The sequence below is a fragment of the Phyllostomus hastatus genome, unplaced genomic scaffold (genome assembly GCF_019186645.2).
Source record: "Phyllostomus hastatus isolate PE091 unplaced genomic scaffold, TTU_PhHast_1.1 phas_contig_196, whole genome shotgun sequence".
NCBI classification, from domain to species: Eukaryota; Metazoa; Chordata; class Mammalia; order Chiroptera; family Phyllostomidae; genus Phyllostomus; species Phyllostomus hastatus.
In genome coordinates this window covers 42,405,083-42,427,769 of record NW_025333709.1, presented here as the reverse complement: position 1 = coordinate 42,427,769, position 22,687 = coordinate 42,405,083, and the positions used below count along the sequence as shown (strand labels likewise).

General features: G+C 37.5%; 1 pseudogene; it reads left to right on the top strand.

Annotated features, from left to right (window-relative positions):
* LOC123815721 overlaps window positions 1–21,744 on the top strand; it is a 33,710-nt pseudogene extending 11,966 nt beyond the window's left edge.
* The last annotated feature ends 943 nt before the right edge of the window (window positions 21,745–22,687 follow it).

The window sequence follows — 22,687 nt, the reverse complement described above, 5'->3', positions numbered from 1 at the left end:
ATACATAACATCACCTTCTTTGGATGAAGATTGGCCTTTGGTGCGGTGGGTGGTTCATTTTGGTTGCCCACGGTCTCTTCCATTACATATTATTGGAAAGTATCCACTCTTCACCATCCATCACAATTTGTTTTAAAATTGGAATGCTTTCATTACATTTAAGTAGGGAATCACATGCAGAAATATGGTCAAGAAGGCTTTTTTCACATAAATGTTGTGGAACCCACTCACAACAGCAATTAACACAACCAAGCTGGTGCAAATGATTTTAAATGCTTCACTTTGATATTTTGAGTATGTCATCTATCTCCCACATGCTATAATGTTAATTGTTCTCAATTAATGTTTTGCTTTGGTTGCTATCAACTTGAAATGGTATACCTTACTTTGGAGCATTGTCCAGGAAGAAATCTCCAGCATAAAATTTTTCAAACCACTTTTGACACATTTGATCGTCACAGCACCTTCTCCATATACTGCACAATTTTTTTGTCTTTCAGTTGCATTTTTACCTCTCTTGAAATAACAACGCATGATACGCCGAAAATGTTGCTATTGTCTTCCATCTTTAATATAAAAAGGGCTACACAAGAATTCACCAATTTTGAGTTTTTTAAATGCACACTGACATGACAGCTGTCACAATATAATCCAACATAATTGTTACAAATGAAGTTAAAGACAACTAAGCACTACTAGAGCTATCTTAAGGAAAAAAGAAACAAACAATCCTATGGGCCAACCCACATACTTTGTGAAAACTCTTCCTTTAAAGACAAAATGAGCCAAAATTAAGATTGAAGACATCTATTATTATACTTTATGAAAATATTCCAATTATTCCAGCAGTTATTTATAAATATTTTCATTAATGTATAAGAATTATTAAGCTCCTAAAATAAATCAAATACAGCTATAGTGCAGGTAAATTGCTTGCTAAATTGTAGAAACCACACAAAATAATCTAGGGAAAAGTGTTTCCATGGCTATGGTAGAATTAATTGATTGAGGAGTTGAAATCATTGTTTACATTTGCATCTGGTACAGTTGCAGCTTTACAGAGAAAACAAATATGTGTTTAACTCTATAGTTGCTTAAGTTTAATCATTTTCTATGATTGTGAGTGTACTGATGTGATGTTAGAGGAGAAAAACTATTACACTTTATCATAAGTATAGTTCATATATATAAACACCATAATATAAAGTATGTATGTTATATAGTTATGTCAGCTTATAAAACTACCAACAGTTTAAAGATCTTTGGCTACACTATTCCAAGCTTTTTCAGAAGACTAAATGTTATATTCACATTACAATATTCTCATATGATCGATTTTCTGTTTGACTTTTTCCTTTCAGGAAGACCCACAACATTATCTGAGTTGATGGGGAAAGCTGAAATGTGGCTCATTCGAACCTATTGGGATTTTGAATTTCCTCGCCCAGTCTTGCCACATTTTGAATTTGTTGGAGGACTCCACTGCAAGCCTGCCAAACCTCTGTCTAAGGTAATCCTATCCGTGTTTGCTTTACTTTGTTTACTTTGCATTTTTAGTAGTAATGATTCTGTGTTCTTCATTTAGAATGTCTCATCACACTGAGAAAGATATGGGAATATAAGGAGAATAACATGACAATTAGAAACTCATATATTTCTATATTATTACAAGAGTCTGAATGTCATTATCATTACAGAATAAAGAGTTATACTTGGGAGACTTTGGAAATCAATTCAGTTAAATTGAGGCCTCCTTAATTCAGTACATAAGAAAGTATAAGTCATAACTCAAAGAATAATTTTAATGTCACTAGCATAGTGCAAGGATAAGTGATGAGTATATAGAGGAGCAGACACAATTTTTGCTCTCACACAAAAGATATTCCACTTGAAAACATATAAGCCAGTAATAAAAATTGTGTGAAAAGTATTATAATAAAGAAAGAACACAATGCTACTATAATGTTAGAGAATATCCCATGAGAATGGATCACACTACATCAAGAGTGATGACAGCAATCAGGCATAAGTGTGCATAATAGATCCCTTTTTCTGTCCCCTTCAAGAACAAATAGGTGTTATTTATCCATGAACAAAATGTCTCTGTGGAAGGTGGGATCCAGCATTACATGCCAAGGGACCTGGAAAGAATCTCACCTACCTGTACATCAGGTAATAGGCAGAGAGACATCAGTACTGGCTGTGATGCTTACAGGGTATCGTCAATTGTTCTAGCCCCTTGTGGCTGCAGTCCAGGAGCATGTACAAATCCTGACTTGAGCAGTCACCTATGGCTTAGGGAGCTGATGGAGAAGTCCAGATTTCCAGAGGAGAAGTTCCAACACACTATTGGAGTACAAAACACATACATTTAAATGCTTTGGTATGAGGTAGAGAGAAGCTTGACTTTTCCAGCATCACTCCTCCTCCAAGACAACACCATTTAAAGCTAAGAGAGAGCTCATGATTTCTCCAACAGGGGATAGGACAAGTGAGTCAGTGGAGGGTGAGCTTTTCCTGGTATGCTCATTTCCAAAGGGCTCATTTCTCTCACACAGCACCCAGAATATTAAATCAAGAGCTCAGTAAAGGTGATAGGGAACAGATCAGAACAGCACATAAGATTCTCAGAGGGCCTTAAAGAGACAGTTCCTCTTGACTGCACTCCCTCCTCCATCAGGAAGCCTGACCACAAACTAGGAAGAAAACCTCTCTTACAGATCTCCCAACTAGGCTGTGGGCACCAAAAGTGAACTGCATTCCAAACACATACTTCCTGCCCTCTACACTCAGCTTCATGTACAAACTGCAAAGCTCAGCAGGAAGAACAGGATTTGCGAAAAGGCTTCAGATCAAGAGCAGAATGCAGGCAAGGGTTTGCTCACAAGAGACACCACAAACTGGAGCTGTAGCACCACCTTCAGGAAAATAGTGAGCCTATCAGCATTTGGACTGGTGCTATATAGGGTGGAGGAAGGACATCCAGATTTAAGAACTCACCCACAAGAGGGACCCAGAAGCAGGGAGCTGGCATATTCATACAAGGTCTGAAAAAGCTTTATCTATGTCAGTATAGACTAGAGGTATTTCTACCTTGAAAGCAGTAAAGAGGAAAGTAGGTGACTACTAATTCAAACGCAAAAACCAGCAATGTGAAACTTTAAAGGACATGAAAAAACAATAAAAAAAAATAGATAATCAAGTTTGACAATTTACCCAAATTGTCAAATTTACCCAATTTGACATTATTGTCAATTTACCCAATTTACCAAATAAATGATTTACCCAAAACAAATTCAAACTAGCTGTGTGAGAAAACTCAGTGATCTAGAAGAAAACAGAACCCTGTGTACTGTCAGTAGAAATGTAAAATCACTGCAACCACCATGGAAAACTGTGTGGATATTTTTGAGAAATTAAAAAAGTTCTGCCATATGATCCAGAAATCCCATTTCTGGTTATAGTCCAAAAGTAAGAAAAACAGGATATTAAAATAGATTTGTGAACCCATGTTTGTTGCACCATTATTCACCATAGCCAATAAAAGGAAACAACTTAAATGTCTGTCAACAAATGAATGGGTAAAGAGATGTGAACTACACACTGAGACATAACACACAAAACAGAATATTATCCAGCCCTTGAGAAAAAGTAGAATCCTGCCATCTGGGACAACACAGATGACCATGAAGGCAATATGCTAAGTGATATAAGTCACAATGAAAAAGACAAATAATGTGTCATGCACTTACATGTGGAATCTAAAAAGGCAAACTCATAGGAACACAGAGTAGAATGATGATTGCCATGGAGTGGTGAAAAGGACATGGGAGGTGAAGAACAAGTTGATCAAAGGGTACAAACTTGCAACTCAAAGATGATTAAGTTCGGGAGATGTAGTGATTATAGCCAACAGTGCTCTATTATATACTTGAAAGTGTCTAGAAACTAGATATATTCTTAGTCTAGAGACTAAGTGTTCTCACCACACACACTAAAAGATAACTATGTGGCCAAACGGATGTGTTTACTAATGCTAAGGTGGTAATCATACTATCATATGTAAATGAATCAACTCAACATACTGTGAATGTTAAACTTACAGAATGTTCTATGTCAATTGTACACTAATTTTTAAAACAAAAGCATGAAATAATGATTAGAATGAAAAATTAAACTTTTCATGTTAGAAGGGTGGGGTTATTTTCCAGAGAGAGACAACAACTTAAAACAAATGATCAGAGGGGCTGAAGAAATTAGTATGACATTTTGATCAGATATCCTTTAAACTTTTCACTTTTTACGTATTTGGAGTGAGGGTGTAGTAAGTACATTGAACAATTAGAAATTTCTCTAGTACAGAAGGTAATAAAATTTGAAAACTGATAAAGATTGGGGAACACAGTAATTCTGAAACAACTTTGGGTGAACATGACTTTACCAGGAACTTCATATACATTGAACTGAGCTACTCAAGAAGGTGATCAGATCTCTGCTGCAGAAAGCCCAGCTGTACCTCTCCCACCATGGGGCAGGCAATCCCTGGGGGGCCCAGTGAGGTGATGATGAGGGCCCCTCATAGCTAGTTACATGTAACACATTCTACTAAATCATCCATTTTGAATATGATTTCAGAACAAAAGGTGTCATTTGTAAATAAGCCAGAAAAATAGTCACTCCGATAACTACCAATACAAGTACAATTCAGGAATCTTACAGCTATTTCATGGAAATTTCAGATAATAATAGCAGACTCATGAATTATAGTGATTCTCTAAGTGTATAGAGTGATTTAGGGAGAGAGGTCCAAAATGTCACCATAAAAAGACCATGAACTCACATTCATGCATGAACACGCTGAATATACACCTACATGTAAAGTAAATTCTCCTGAAAAATAACTGAGGGTTGATGGAGCAGCTTCAGCACAACAAAAGCAAGGAGATTGCACAGAGTAGGTTGACAAATTGTGAGAACTCTTTGGATTCTGTGGAAACTCTTTGGGTTTGGAGGAGCCAACAAGTGCCATTGTTTACATTCCCTTTCCACACATAACATGGGCAGAAATTTAATTCAAATACTGTAGTTCATGTGCAAGGCCACCATAGTGTGCTGTAGCCTGCTCAGCCCACACCAACTCTAAGCTCAGACAGCCAAACTGCCATATCACTGCTGCAGCCACATGCCCCAGGTGGCTCCTATCCCAGCCAGCCAGCCTAGCAGGGTGCCCCCAGGTTGTGCACTCTGGGAAACTCAGCCTATGCATGCCTTCACTGTGGCTAGCCTGTGTGCCTTAAGCAACCATTTCAAAAGCCACTCCATCAGGACAGGTAGCTCTTTATCTAACCCTTAAAAATAAACACAGAAAATAAAACAAATGAGGAAACACAGAAATACAGTTCCAGTGAAAGAATAAAAAAGTCAGGAGAAAAACCTCTAAAGAAACACAGATAAGTAATTTGTCTGATAAAGTATTCAAACATGACAGAAGAATAGAAGATCACAGTGAGAACATTTACAAACAGTTACAAAATACAAAATACAACCATCTGAACTGAAGAATACAATAACTAAAATGAAAAAAATATATGCAAGAGGAATCAACAGATTAAACAATAACGAAGAATATGGTAGCCACATGAAAGACAGAAATGTGAAAATCAGGAGAGCAAAAACAAGAATTAAAAAAAAAACAAGAATAGTTTAAGAGACCTCTGGACCAACTTCGAAAATACAACCATTCACATTAGAGGAGTCCAGAAAGACAAGAAAGAGAGAAAGGGGCAGAAAAACTATTTGAAAAAAAATGGCTAAAAGCTTTCTTAACCTGGAGAAGGAAACAGATGTCCAGGTCCAGGAAGTTCAGAGTTCAAAATAAGATGAACATAAAAATATCCTCACTAAGTTATGTTATAATTAAAATGACAGAAGCTAATGATAAAGAGAGGATCTTGAAGGTAGCAAGAGAAAAACAGTTACTTACATATAAGGGAAACATCATAAAACTATCAGCTGATTTCTAAGTAGAAAAGTTATATGCCAGAAAGTTGTAGCAAAATGTATTTCAGGTACTAAAAGAATAGGACCTACAACCTAGAATACTCTGCCAGACAGGCTTGTCTGGAGCATCAAAGAAAATTTAAAAATTTTGCAGACAAATAGAAATTAATGTTCATCACCAATAAACCAGCTTTATAAGAAATATTAAAAGGCTTTCTTTAAAGAGAAATAAAAAGTCCATAACCAAGAATAAGAATGAAATCTCACTGGTAAAGCCAAGCATATAATACAACAGAACAGCCACTTAAAAAGTTAGTATTGGAGAAAAACAAGGACAACTGTAATTGAACAACAATAACAACAACAAAAGAATTAGACACCTAAGTAAAAATAAATAAATAAATTAGTAATAAATATTAACCATGGGAAATATAGTCAATAAAATTATAATAACTATGTACAGTGGTAGATTATACTAGAAATAGTGGAGGAACACATTGCAAACTATATAATTATGTAACCACAAAACTGCACACCTGAAACTAATGTAAAATAATATTGAATGTCAACATTTGTTTAAATATAAAATAAAATAATTTTTTGAAAAGCTAGTATAAAGGTTCAAACCCAATAGTAGCAAAATAACAATAAGTGTAGAGGGAATACACAATAATAAAAGGATGTAAAATATGATGTCGAAACAAAACACAGAGGGGGCAGTAAAATATTGCTCTTCTGTCATGTTTGGAATACTACAAAAATGCATGTGGGTTACAATAGAATGCTATAGGTATAGATCAATATATATGAACCCCATGGTAACAACAAACCATGTATCTATAAAACATGCCCCACCAAAGAAAAGAAAAAGAACCCCCTACAAAAACAAAAACAAAAATTGAACCAAACCAGCAAACCAAAAGGGACAAATCAATAAAGGAAGAAAGAAACAAGAACTACAAAGGCTACTAAGAAACAATTACCAAAATGGCAAAAGTACACCTATCACCTATTACATTCCATGTAAATGGAATAAATTCTCTAATAAAAATACATAGTGTGGAGATCCAAGTAGGCTGCAGAACTAGAGAAGATGCACACACTTCTGCCTTGTGTGAAACAGGATTTACAGCTAAATCAAAGAGCAATCAATTGTAACAGACCCCCTGAAAGACAGCTGAGCAGGAGTATTATATCCAAGGATTTCTAGGAGAAGCTTACACAGGGACTTGTAATCAGGACAGAGAGGCAGAGAGGGCTGGCCCCTTCACACAGGTGAGGAAGCTGAGAAGCTGGAAAGACTGATTGGTGGCTGCAAAAGTCTCCCCTAGGGAGTGTGTGGGGGGGTCTCAATCCCATGTTGGGACCCCCCAACCTGGGAACCAGAGTCAGGAAGACAAGCCTGCATAGTATCAGGCAGTGACAACCAGCAGGGACTCTATCTACTCTGTCTGCTGGAAAGAGAACGGTATCTGTTAGCATCCCAGGTGTTCTCCTAAAGGGTCAACACACAGGAGCTCACTCTTTGGTACTCACCCAAGGCTCTAGTAGTGTTAGCCAAACTAGGGCATATGCAAGCCATAAAGAGAAGATCTGGGTGGCGAGCCTCCAGAGAAAGATCCAGAGGGTCCACTACTGAGGTCCAGGTACTCAGTCAACATCCTGCATCGCCCTCAGGAGTCATAGTAAAGGGTCAGGCTCCCCTGTTCTTACAGCACAAACTGGGGCAAGGGGTAAGCACTAACCTGGTCCTTAAAATACTAACAATACCATCCTGACACACTGGAGTCAAGCAGAAAGAATTGTTGGCTGCACCCAGGGGGACATGAGGTGTACTCTTCTAAGAGTTTGGTAAATTCTTAGAAGGCCAATGAACCTTACCCCCTGCCCTCAGGTTAAACAGGCTCCACTCTCAACAGAACATGCACTTGTCAGGGTCTCTGGCAGCATGGTTGTGGAACTAAGGGAAAAGGAGCAGCTCCTCCCCTCCCATGGGCCTGTGCCCACACCAGTGAAGGGCTGCCTTTATCTGTACCCCCCAAACCCATGGGGCCCATCCTGCCTAGCACAGTTCCACGGCAGGGAAGAGGGCACAGCTCAGAACTGGGAGGTGTGGCACAATGCACTCAAAAATTCCTTTAATGGTCTCTGAGTATTCAGCTGCAGAGCTAGAGAGAGGCATCCAGCTCAGTCCCATCCAGAGGAGTGCCACCACCCCAGCACAGTGCTGCCTTGATCTGTTCCTCCAAGTCTCCCTGGCCCCATTTGACTGGGTTTTGTTCTGTGAACAGAAGACTTCAGAGGGTGCAGCTTAGAGCTGGGAACTTCAAAGTGCAGCTCCACCTGGATCTCTGCAAGCACCACTGCAGAGCTAGGGCAAGACATGCATCTTGTCCCCTCTCCTGTGCCAGCACCACGCACAATGGAAGACTAAGTAGATCTGTTTTTATGAATACCACTTGACCCCTCCTGCTGGGCTCAGTTCCTTGCAGGGTAGGCAGCTCAGATCAAGCTGGGACATTCAGAGTGAACTGCTTTCAGAGACTCCAGTCTGGGGCTTCAGCAGTCATGGCTAAGGGTGGGCTCTTGTGGCCCAGCCAGTGTCACACACACACACATGTGTACAAATACATGAAACAAAAAAATTCAAACTCATCAACTGTGTCCTCCAAAGAAACTAAGGGATTAGGTTTGTTAAAAACAGCCACTGGTTGAAAAAAAAAATGGAGGTGCCTCAAAAAATTAAAAACAATAACCACTTGGTTTGGATGTATATCCAAAATGATGACAAAAGAATCCTGATATTTCCACACCCAAGTTCATAACAACACTATTCACAAGAACCAAAAGGTGAAAACAACATAAGGGTCCATTGATGGATAAATCAATAAACAAAATATGGTATTTACACAGACAGGAGTATTGTGTGTTGTGTGCCCTTGAGTCAGCTCCTACTCCTGAAGACCTTATGAATGAGTGATGTCCACAAAATCCTAGCCTGAGCAGCCCTCACAGCTCCTGTAGCCTCATGCCTATGGCTTCATTTATGGAGTCATGGATCTCACATTTCATCTTCTTCTTTCCTGCTGCCTTCTGTTTTCCCAGCATCATTAGCTTTTCAGAAGAACCCTGGATTCTCATCATCTGCCCAAAGAATGGAAGTGTCAGTTTTGTGATTTTTGCCTTCGGAGATATTTCAGGATGAATTTGCCCTAAGACCCACTTGTTCATCTTTCTGGTGGATCAGAGTTATCTGTAGAGGAATATTACTAACCCTTAAAGTTGGAGGAGATTCTAACAAATGCTGGAACATATCTGAATCTTAAGGACATTTTTCTGAGGGAAATAGGCCACTCACAGAAGACAAATCCTGTATTCCACTTATATAACGTATCTAGACTACTCAACTTCACAGAAACAGGAAGCAGAATAGCATTTGCCAGGGATGGGTGAGATGGGAAGAAAATGGAGAATTATAGTATAAGAAAGACAGTTCCCATATGCAAGATGAAAAAGTTCCAGATCTGGGTTGAACAACAACAAGAATACAAATGCTACTCCACTGAACACATAGTAATAAATAAATAAGATGTTTGCTTTGTATTATGTGTATTTTATCACAGTCTTAAAACACAGGCACTACACTAGCAACTACTTACAATAAGTAATTTCCTCTCCTTAGTTATTTGCAGCAATGCTTTCACCTAGTGTTCACTCTGCTGTTGCTCTTTTGTGATGGGAAAATTTCTTCCTTCACAGGAAATGGAACAGTTTGTCCAGAGCTCTGGAGAAGATGGTATTGTGGTGTTTAGCCTGGGGTCGATGGTCACTAACTTGACTGAAGAAAATACCAATACAATTGCATCAGCCTTGGCCCAGATTCCTCAAAAGGTTAGACAAAGTACCTTAGAGTGGAAAAATAATGAATATGTTAACCTCTGTAAAGTGTCTGATTGCAGAAATTCCTATGTGAAAGGTCAACTCCAATAATAGCTCCAATTTATCTCAGATAGCAATTTAAAAATAAAGTGCCCATGGCAGGTGCTAAAGTGATGCAGAGGGTGTTTTGTTTGCCAATAACGTTGGCATTAACGTGGTGACCACAGAGAAGTGTATTTCAGAGGTACAAGGTAAAGGCTGGCATTATAACAGCACTGTAGACAGGTCCATATATCACCAAATTCTACCCTGTCCATTGCTCCTTTTTCTTGCAAGAATCCTAGGGAACTGTGTACACTACAGATGTTCTCAGAGAGCAGTTACATCTTAACAGTAACATAAACTAGGGATGATAACAGTCTGAAAGGCATCATGCAGTTTAGTCTTGCCAGGTAATCTAGGCTTCCCTTACTTTCTCTGAATTTTGTAACTGAGCTATTCAAAGTGTTCTTCAAGGTGATATTCAGAGAAAGGATGTCCGTGGCTCAGCAAGGTTCTGAAGCCAACCTCATTGATTTAGAGCAACAGAAACACAGGCCTGTAAAAAAACAAGAGAGAAACCTCCTAGGTGGGTGGTCCATGATAAATTCTAAAGCAGGAGACATAAAAGATCGGGTGGAGGTCAGTCCAGCCCTCAAGGAAGCCCTGTGTTTAGTAAACTGTGGCCCAAAAACAACCCATCAGAATAATAACCTCTCCTGCATGAAGAACAAGGGAATATACTTGTACAAAAAGAGTCAACCAAAACCAAGCCTAGTTTGGAACTCCATAAAATATGTTAGTAAATTACCTAATACATAAAATACACTTGAACTCTCTGAGTATTTGTAAGCTACTTTTAGATTTCTAACTGATGGGGATTTCCCCCTATCACTTATGCTAAGTCGCTGGAAAACAGGTTACTTTAACACTCACATAAGGAATAGATGTTAACTACTTATAAACTAGAATCTGCCTTATGAGACTTTCCTAGAAACTTGAAAATCTAAACCTGATTTAGGTGCTGGACTTAAAAGTTGCTTGGCCATTTACCATGAATTAACCACGTTAGACAAAGCTGTGCATCGCAGCACATTGTGAGGTGTAAATCGTCAGTTGAATAAAATTTATCCTTATAATCCTATTTGATCTTTTCAACAGCTATACTATTATTTATGAAGTGCCAATGGGCTTTCAAAAGCTCATATATTTTAAGAGAATTTCTAATCCTAGCTAGATTGATAACACAAAATACATGTAAAAATTGTCACTTGAAATTTTTCATAAAGGGAATAGTGATTCATAATTAGACATCTTAAAGAAGCTAAATTTACCCCTAAAGCAGAAATTATTATTATTGATAGTAAATTGTTTAACATCAGAATGATCTAATTTTCACAAATAGCTGACAGCATTTATTTTATAATTCAAATTATGTAATAGTCAAATACAATTGAATATGGAACTAGTGAATATAACTAAACTACTTCACTATCATACAGAGAGAATTGAACAGGTTAATATTAAATCTGGAAGATGAAAGTTGATATAATAAATAGTTGAAACAATATAAGTGTGTAAATTATTAGTAAGTTGCTGGGTTTTGCACTACAATTGTGACTACCCAAAACTTGTTATATGCTTGAATGAGTCATTGATAATCTTATTTATCTAACTGCTAAATCATGATTGCACTCATACCTGACTGAATATACAAATAAGTACATGTAATAGGAGTATCTACTCCTCTTATGTCAGTGATTCATTGGTTCCCATTATCTAACATGTCTTGTCCTCTTTTGCTTATCTGTAAGATGGAGGGGTTGAACTTGATGTCTCTGAATCTGTTTAAGATTTACCATGTCATAATTTTGAAATTTGACTCAAGGAAAGTTGATTTTCTTTACCCTACAGGTTATATGGAGATATGAAGGCAAAAAACCAGACACATTAGGACCAAATACTCGCCTGTATAAATGGATCCCCCCAGAATGACCTTCTTGGTAAGACTCTGGAAAACACTGAAATCAGCATCAGCTCATCCAGAGTGATGAACAGTTCACTAGGAAAGAAGTGTTTTGAACATTTCTTATTGAAAGCCTCAGAAATAAAAAATTAACTTTCTTATATGTTTTTCACAGTCCTAAGTGGAAACGAATAAGACATAACAATTGGCATCTTATTTTACACAGTCACATTCCTTATGGCCACAAAGAAAATTTATTTCATGTGCAATTTCCTCTCACACAGAATGCCTCAACAACTTCTGGGTTATCACCCTGTCTCCTAACTTTCTCCTTACACCAAACCTTTAACCCACTTAAAGGTGTAAAAGTGCCCTTGAAAAACATTAGCCCATCTTTTGATACCAGTGACTCTCCATTTGCTTGTGGAAAAAAGTCAAAATCTCTTTCTTAAGTAGTAACATATGTCTTTATGCTGTGTAGCATTTCTTCCTCTGACCCTGTGCCACCACCATCACTTCACGTGCCGCCTTGACACCCTACATATCAGACTCAGTGACTTCACCATTGTATTTAGAGAACATGTTCTAACATGCCTCACCACTTTTATTTATGCTCTTTTTACATTTTTATCCAGATTATTCTCTTCCAGCTTGTTCACTGGCAATTTGTATTCATTTTCAAGTCATCAGAAATACACCCATCTTCTAAGTAAGCCTTCATTCTCTCTCCAGAAGATGTAGGGGCCTCTTCCCTTGAATTCTGAAAGACATTTTAATACAATCTGAAGTGCATACTAATCTTTTACTAAATACGCCTTTATTTCCAAACACTCATTTTATTCCAAGATTTATAATTCATAATTCTAGGTCATCCAAAAACCAAAGCCTTTATAACTCATGGTGGAACCAACGGCATCTATGAGGCCATTTACCACGGGATCCCAATGGTGGGCCTCCCTTTGTTTGCGGATCAACCTGATAACATCGCCCACATGAAGGCCAAGGGAGCAGCTGTCAGATTGGACTTCAACACAATGTCTAGTGCAGATTTGCTCAATGCATTGAAGACAGTCATTAATGACCCTTCGTAAGTATCTCATTTTTTAATAATATTTATAAAAAGTTCTCCTGTCAAGGATGCATGTGAGCTTCATTCCATTTTAAGAGGCTAATTTTGAGATTATTAACATGATTTAAGACATCTTAAGTCTACTTTTATTTTCCACCACTCATTTATTTCAGAGTTGAATTTCAGCTCCATTTTTAAATGGGTAGCCAACTAGTGCAACGGTTTTCTTCTCCAGTAAAATAAAGTTTTATAGATAATTGCAAAGACATTTCCTTAAAAAAATATGATAGAATACATAGAAGGAATAATCATGAACTAGAAGATACACCATAGCATCTTTCAATTCAAACCTAACATGTCTGAAATTATATATCTCTTTACACTCAAAAACTTATTTTCTTCTAATCATTTAAACAGATTTATGGATATTATGTACATAACCATATGTAGTATGTTTACAGACCTATGGATCTATTACCATAATATAAATTTAGGATATTTTCACCCTCCCAAAAAGACATGTCATATGCCTTAGAAGTCACTCTCCTCCCCCTTGCACAAGTAACCATTAATCAACTTTCTGTCTCTATAAATTAGTCCTTTTAGACATTTCAGCATAATAGGACCATACAATGAAACTGGCTTCTTTCATATAGCATAATGGTTTTTAGTTTCATCCCAGTTGTAGCTTTGCAGAACTGAATAATAATCTATGATATAAATATAGCACATTTTACTTATCTCTTTATTAGTTTGTGGATATTTATGCTTGTTTCTAAGTTTGCCTATATTATAATATTGCTATCTAAGATTTTGTGTGAATATATGTAAAGATGTCAGTAGTCACAGAAAATGTAAACAGGCTAAATCACTTACACACAAGCCAGACTGGATTTTACAAAATAACTCTATATGTTACTTAGAGGGCATGTTTAAATAGAAGTGTACAAGAAGATTATAAAAAGCCAGAAAAATTATCTATTTCAACAGTGACTATAAAAAAGACTTACATATGCTATTATCAGATACAATGGACCAGAAGCACCACTAAAAATAAAGATAGAATTTTTCTAATAATAAATAGGTTGTTTCAAAACAATACAGATTATTAATGGGTAACACCTATTCATAAATCCCCAAATAAAAAAAGTGAAAGTAAACAAAAAAGTCCAAAATACAAGTTTTTAATCATAGTAGGATGTTTTTAAAGATCTTTATTTTAAAAAATAAATAAAATAACAATAATAATAAATAAAAAAGTTTTCTCAAATATATTTAAAAGAAGATCTTTATTATATAATGTAAAAAGAGGAAAAATAAATACAATAAAAGATTTTAAACACAATTTTAAAATGCAACCTTTTGATACATATGTAATAGTGGACAATGTATAATTTTGAATACATAAAGTATGAACACAAGAAACAAATAAGGAATTCAACATACATGCTGGGCAAAAGTCAAGATTCATATTTGAAATTTGTCAAATTGTAAAGGGAATATGTCCAATCAGACTAGAAGTAAATTTAAAAAAAAGCTTAAACTAAAAAATTCTAAATTTTTAAAATTAAACGACACATTTCTAAAGAATTCAGAGTCAATGCTGCAATCATTATCATACATGCACCTTCTTCTCAGCAATTTCACTTCTAGGTATATACACAACAGAAATGTATAAATATGTAAACCAAAAGACATACACAAAAATAGTTGAATCAGCAATACTAGAAATAGCTAAAATATATGATAACAATACAAATGTCCATTTAACATTATGATGCAATAATGGGCTATCATCATATACTGAATACTTTACAGCAATGGAATCAACCAGTAATTTCTATGAAGACAAAAACGAGTAAGTATTACTATATGATCCCCATACATAAAGAAGATAAAATAATCTATGATGTTAAAGGTAAGTATAGTAGAAACTTGAAGAAGGGATTTGTGACTAAAAGTTCCAAGAAAATGGGAAACTTTTATAGTTTATGGTATCCTATATCAGTATCTAGGTAGTAGGCACATTGATGTATTTATTTCATGACAATTTACCAAGTAATTATAACATATGAAATATTGAGTGGCTTACTGAGGATATGTACATTTTTCTTATGTCTATACTGAAATGGAGGGTATACTTTACAAAATACAGTGTTTTGTTATGTTTTGTTTTGGGGAGGTAGCAAGTTATACTCATAGACTGATTTCTGTCTTCTCTAGGAATCTATGTAGCACAGGTTCATGTGGAAATTACTATAATTTCACATGTAAGTAGAGTACAGGATACTATTTCTTAATAAGCCAAATAATGAAATAATATATATTTCAAACAAATGACTGGTTAATCACACTATTGTTACAAGCAAGAGGGGATGAAGGCATAAGGTCAAATTTAATAAAGAATCAATGACCAACCAAGAAATGATTGCCAACTGCCAGCACAAAAGTACAACACCCTTCTTGCTGGAGCAGGATGCTAGGGAGAAAGGTAACAAATTGGAAGGCTGGCTGATCTCTTTCAAGGGCTGCTTTGAGGGTTATCACCATTGTCTAAGGGACCCATGCTGCCAAGACAGGAAGGAATGCCCAGGGGTCTCTGGAGAGATTTTTGGTTAGTAAGAGTCACTCTGCCCAAACCAAATCTCTCAAATAGTCCTAAAAATTCTCAGATTTATAGCCTAGATGTTTCCTGGCCATAGTTGCTTCACCACACCTTCTCATCAGTAAGCCCCCAGGTGGGGGCTAGAGCCTCTGCTTATAAACAAACATATGTAGAGTGACATCCCAACAGAAATATGTTCATTCTTACATCAAAGCAAATACTTTAGTTTTTGTAATGAACAAGTGAATTCAAAAAGACTTAACTCATAAACAAGTGGATTTGAAATCACATAAATCATTTAAAGATCTATGGATCAAAAAGTGAAAGAAATCAAAACCTTAGAAGAAATGCCCTAGGTGCTATTAGTGTGGTCAGTAAAAGCTTCTCTGAGACATGACATTGACCCAAGGCCTCTGTCAGAAGTTAAATGTGGCCTTGGGTGTTGCAGGGAAGCCTGCTGTGAAAGGGGGACAGAAGAGAGGAAAAGTACAAAAGTGCTGAGGTGGAAACACACTTGGCAGCTTCAGTGAACAGCCCAAAGGCACAGGTGCCAGCAAGACAGTGTGCATAGGAAAAAGAGATAGGACAGGTGGTTACCAAGGGTCTGTCCATTGTCACACTGAAAAATTCAACCAAGTAAATTTGAAGATCGAATGGACTGCATTAAGTGATTCATGAATGGGGCAAAAAACAACTAGCAACTAGAAGGGTTCTAAGAGGTTTTGTACAAAATGGAAGGTTTGTATAAGAAGAAGGTTGTAGTGGAGGAATTATTAGCAAAAAAAAAAAAAAAGAAGGATTATTTTTAGAATGGGCATCTCTTTCCAGGAATGAGATTGTGTTACCAAACCAAATCCAGAATCAGTTTGCATCCTTCTCTCACAAAATAGAAAAATATAGTTCAGGGATGACAATAATGAAAATAAGATTTGTTTCAGTTTTGTAGAGGGTAGAAATTCTGGGAATCAGAACCAGAGTCACACCTACATTTGAATGCTCAGGCTTTTTCTTGGGATGAGAGGGTGGGGATAGGCTTTTCCTTCTGGTGTAATTTCCTATGGCTGTGGGGCACTGACCTGCTGTCTTTTGTGGGAGTAAAGGGTGGGGGAGCTGAAAGGGGAGTCCTGCAGCTTCTTCCTAAGTTCACTCCCTTTGTTCAGGTGCTGTCTCTCTGTTTTCATGAGCGTTCCTCCCTTCCCTAAACACCTGTGGTATATCTCAGCTGCAAGGAGAAGTATCAAAAGAAGTCCCAGACCAGGATGCTTTAATCTAAGTATTCTCTGGCTAGGGAGGAGAAGTATAAACCATTTCCTCTCAAATGTCCTTGGTTAGGGGAGATAAGGCCTTGCAATTCACCAGCTTTCTGTAAGTTGTTCAAACTCTTTAATGCTTTTAACGGCTCTTTAACAGCTTTCTGTTAGTTGTTCAACCTTGTTTAATACTCTTTTTTAAATTACTTTATTGTTCAAACTATTACAGTTATCTTCATTTTTCCCTCTTTGCCCCCCTCCACCCAGACCCTCTCCACTCCCTCAGGCAATCTCCACACTGTTGTCCATGTCCATGGATCATGCATATATATTCTTTAGCTGCTATATTCACTATGCCGTCATTTACATCTCCATGAAAATTTGTAACAATCAATTTGTACTTCTTAATCCCTTCACCTTTTCACCCACCCCCCTTACACCCCTCCCATCTCGCAACCATCAATCAAAACCGTCTCTGTATCTATGATTCTGTTTCTGTTCTGTTTATTTTGTCTTTTAGATTCAGTTTTTGATAGATACATATTGGTTGCCTTTTCAATGTTCATGCTTTTTATCTTTTTTCTTTTAAAAAAGACCCTTTAACATTTCATATAATACAGGTTATGTAATGATGAAGTGCTTTGGCTTTTTCTTGTCTGAGAAGTTCTTTATCTGTCCTTCAATTCCAGCAATAGCTTTTCTGGAGGAGTAATCTTGCTTGTAGGTCCTTGTTTTTCATCACTGGATATTTCTTGCCATTCCATTCTAGCCTGCAAAGTTTCATTTGACAAATAAGCTGACAGTCTTAAGGAAGCTGCCTTGTCTGTAACAAACTGCTTTTTTGCTTGGTGCTTTTAAGATTCTCTCCTTGCCTTTAAACTTTGGCATTTTAATTATGATGTGACTTAGGTTGGACCTCTTTGGGTTTATTTTGTTTGGGACTGCCGACACTTCCTGAACTTATGTTTATTTCCTTCACCAACTTAGGGAAGATTTCTGTCATTATTTTTTCAAACAGGTTTTCAATTTCTTTCTCTCTTCTCCCTCTGGCACCACCATGATGCAAATATTGGTTTGCTTGAAGTTGTAGCAGAGGCTACTTACACTATCCACATTTGTTTGTATTCTTTTTTTCTTTTTGCTGTTCTGGTTGAATGTTTTTGCTTCTCTATATCCAAAATCACTGATTTATTTCACAGGTTCATCAGCTCTACTGTTGATTCCCTATAACTTTTTCTTCATTTCAGTTAGTGTACCATTCATTTCTGATTGGTTCGTTTTATGGTTGTGTCCTTTTTAATACTGTTGAAGTTCTCTCTGAGTTCATCTGCTCTTCCCCTAAGTTCATTCAGCATCGTTTACAAATAGTGTTTTGAACTTTATATCTAGTAGGTTGCTTGTTTGCATTTTGTTTAGTTCTTCTGGAGTTTTGTTTTGTTGTTTTATCTGGGCCATGTTTCTTTGCCTCCTCCTTTTGGCAGCCTCCCTGTGTTTTGTTTTATGTAGTGAGTAGAGCTACTATGACTTCCTGGCTTGGTAGAGTGGCCTAAAGTAGTAGGTTTCCTGTAGGGTCCAGTGACACAGCCTCCCCATCACCCAAGCTGGGTAACTGAGTTGCACCCACCATATGGACTCTTTATACTCTCCTCTTGTAGTTGAGCCTTGATTGCTGTAGGCAGGTCAATGAGAGGGATTTACCCAGGTCAACCAGCTGAAAAGATTGGCTGTAACCACTGATGACCAACCGCTGACCACTGTACAAGATCAGTTGTGCCCAGACCCACTCCACAGAGCAGCACTTACATCAGCAGAGCTCTGGTACCTGCTGAGTCCACCTCTTGTTTGTATTGCTTGTGTAGACAGTTGCGTGGTAGTGCTTCAATATGTTAGGTAGCTGTCCACCAGGTACATTGGCTCTGTGGTCTCCTAGAAGGTACAGGCCAAGATCAGCCAGCACTTATGTTCTGTCCAGGGTCACCCAGTATAAGCTACAAGACAACCTGAAGATGGCTGACATTTGTGCTTGGTGTGGAGGTGTCCAAACAAGGCCAAGCTGTGAACAAGCACAAGTTATTGTGGGTGCCAGGCCTCTGGCCACTTAGCAAGAGGTACAGAGCTCACTGAGGCCTGATGTGACTTGTTTGGGGGAATTTAGGAAAATCTGAGGCATGAGCCAAGACAAGCCATTTGTTGAAAAAGCCACTGTTAACAGCTTGGGGGAGTCCAAAAGTTAGGTGGGGTAGAGCCTCAAAAATCACAAGAGTGGGGCAAGTAGTGTAAGCCAGGTTGATGGAGTCTCATATATGACACCTGTCAGACAACTCTGTGAAGGAAGGGTTCAGAAAAGTACCAATGGCTCTCTCACCACCTTTGTCTAAAAGAAAACTGATGCCCAGCCCTCACCCTGATATGAGACAATTCACTTCCATCTCATATGTCTCTGATGCCTTTCAATGTGCTGCTCGCAAGCCAGAGCTCAGAGGCAGTAAGTCTGTGGAGGTCTGTGTGTGGGCACTTTGAGAGAACCTGCATAGCAAGCTAGCAGTTTCTGTCTTCCACAGCCCTAATTCCCACTGGTTTCTAAAGCCATAAGTTATGCAGACTGATACTCATAGCACCAAGACGTGGGCTGGGCACATCCAGTATGAGGTTGGGACCTCTTGCTTCTGAGATATCACCCCTGATTTTTATCTGCCCCATGTGGGTGTGAGACCAACCTGTTCTGCATCAACACCCCTACTAAGAGTTTCAGTGTTTTTTTTCTTTAATTCCGTAGATGTAGGACTTTCATTAAGCTCAATTTCTGGCAATTCTGAGTACTGGTTGTTCTGCAGTTTAGCTGTAATTTTGATGTGGTGATGTGAGGAGGCAAGCCCTGTTTACCTAGGCCACCATCTTACCTTTCACCTTGTCTCAGTTTCCTCATTCCACTTGCCCAGGAATTTTCCTAGCGTCTTACCTTCCTGTCTAAATAGGAAGGGTTTATAATGCAGATTGCATCTTCTTCCTATGCAAGATGTACAGGACCCAAGTGACAGATTACCTCATTGGACTGAGCAGAAAATTCCAGACTGGTAAATAAGCATTATATTTATGGAAGAAGTTGAAATTTCAATTAAATCTGCTATTAAATCAAGGTTTGGCATAATATTCATTTAGCAAAGTAACACCATTTACAGCCTGTGGTTTTATTTGTTTGTTTGTTTTTCATTTTGTTTGTTTGGTTAATACCATGTAGGGTTTTGTTGTCCTAAAGAGATTTGGAATTTATTCTAAATGGATTGAGAAGCCAAGTGGAAATTTGAACAGGAGAGTATCATAATTTTATGGATTTCAAAACAATATAATTTTTGGTGAGAAACACACAATAGGTTGAAGAGAAGAGTAGAAGCTGAAGGGCTAATGATGAAATATTTCTCCTGCCATGATACAATTTTTCTTCAAAAAATGTGACAGCATTGCCCTACACTGCATTTCACCATCTGATTTATGTATAGGAAAGAATATCAAAAACTATCAAAAACATTTTTTAAGTTTATTTGAACCAATAAGCGAGGAATGGCCCAAACAATTTCCACAGATGAGAACATGTTCTGGAGAATGGCATTATGGCAGTTCTGTTTTTGCATTTAGAGTCAAAGGAGAGAATTTAAGAAAGGTTATATGAAGTCCATTTGTGATAGATTAAGGAGGTGGGAGAAAGTGGGGTTTGGTGGGGTAGGGGGAATCTCTAGGATAATACAAAAAGTGAAATGGAGAGATACATACTTCTTTTAAATTGGTAGCTACAGAATACTTCTTTCACATTGGTGGGCCCAGAATAGGTAACATTTTACATTTATAGTAAATGCAGCTGGTATGTGGACAGTAAGAGATGTTTGAGGTCATTGTGCTGTGCTGCTCAAAGCCATGCCTTTGAGAAATTACTCAGGCATTTCAAAGGTATCTTATCCTTGATGCATAAGAACAAAGGACTGGCTATTTTACAGTACAGATTAAACTTTTACCAAGGAAGCTATTGGCCTGGCATGAGAGTACTCACCAGGACCCACCCAATGAAAAATTTATGATCAGATCATCCTGCATGGTGACCTTGTGTCACTGAACTTGTCCACCCTGCTGTGTAGTCCCTTTTATGAACAGCCATTAGAATGGCTCTTATGATTCCTCTGCTACAAAAAGGTGACTCTCCCACCTTATCTCCCACCTTCACTTTGTAAAATATTTGTCATCAGAAAATGTCAACTTTAAAGCAAAACCATCTATGAAGACCCAAATAAAAGTATCCCTCTTCTGCAATTCTATGACATTTATTTGAAGCACATGTATGACACTTCAGAAACCTTTCATGGGAGTAATTCACTTAAGCAAATTAATTCCTTTCAATGTTGGTATCTTTGTGTTTCTCCTTCAGATATAAGGAGAATGCTATGAAATTGTCAAGGATTCACCATGATCAACCTATAAAGCCCCTGGATCGAGCGGTCTTCTGGATCGAGTTTGTCATGCGCCACAAGGGAGCCAAACACCTGCGGCCAGCCTCCTATGACCTCAACTGGTTCCAGTACCACTCCTTGGACGTGATTGGGTTCCTGCTGGCCTGTGTGGCAACTGCTATACTTGTCGTCATAAAATGTGTTCTGTTTTGTTGCCGGAAGTTTGCCAAAACAGAAAAGAAGGGGAAAAAGGAATAGTGTTTCTGAAGCCTGAAGCTGACATATCTTATAGATGGGACACCCCCAGTTTATTATTCCAGTAAGGAGTAGTTGCTTCTCCTGGGACAAAATGACTTTTCACAAATTAGCTTCTCATTTCAAAATCTGTTTTCCCATGATTTAGATCAAAATTTGTTTTCAAGGGATTTCTACCTCTTTAAGGTCTATAAATCTGTCATGCCAAAGATAAATTTGATTAAAATAAAACAAGTAAAACCATATATATATATATATATATATATATGAACATATATATGTATATATATATGTGTGTGTGTGTGTGTGTGTGTGTGTGTATATATATATATATATATATATATATCTGTGTTATTCCAATTTTAGAGATATGCAGGAAAGAAAACTTTAACTGTCTCAAGCATTACACAAGGACACAAGAACTGTAAGTACTCTGTCCACATGCCAATATTATTTCACAATACTCAGAATATTTTAGCTACATTTTGCTGCAAAATTCTGTAGTCTCATCTTTTACTAAAGAAACCATTTCACAGGTTCAATTCCCAGCCAGGGTACATGCCTGGGTTGCAGGCCATAACCCCCAGCAACCGCACATTGATGGTTCTCTCTCTCTTTCTCTATCTCCCTCCCTTCCCTTTCTAAAAATAAATAAATAAAATCTTAAAAAAAAGAAACTATTCAATAATTAGAACTGTGTACAAGGATTCACCTTTCCATTTGATTTTGAGAGACCTGTAATGCTCTTTGGTTTTGCTGTATATCCAGACTCAGCATCACTTGTGATTTCAAGACTGGCATGACGCTTGTTTTCAACTAGTTTAAGTTAATTTGCCATCAAAATGTACATGGATTTAGAAATATAACAGCTAGCCATTTCCTGTTATAAAACAGAGCCATTTATGACCAACTGGTTTCAGTAACTAATTCTCATTTCCTCAGAGCCTCTTAAAAAGATTCATCTGGTTGCTTTCACTCTCATTTCAACTTTTAATAATGGGTGCATACTCCCAATTGTCAATTTGATCATGTAGAACCCATACTCTAAAGGGACTTACTGAATTTGTGTCCTCTCAAATGTGTGTGTCCACATGCCCACTTCCTGCAAAACAAAGCGCAGCATCTCTCATCTACATGCAGATATGGGGAGCAATTCAAGGTTTCAGTTGAAGGGAGTTTGAAATAATG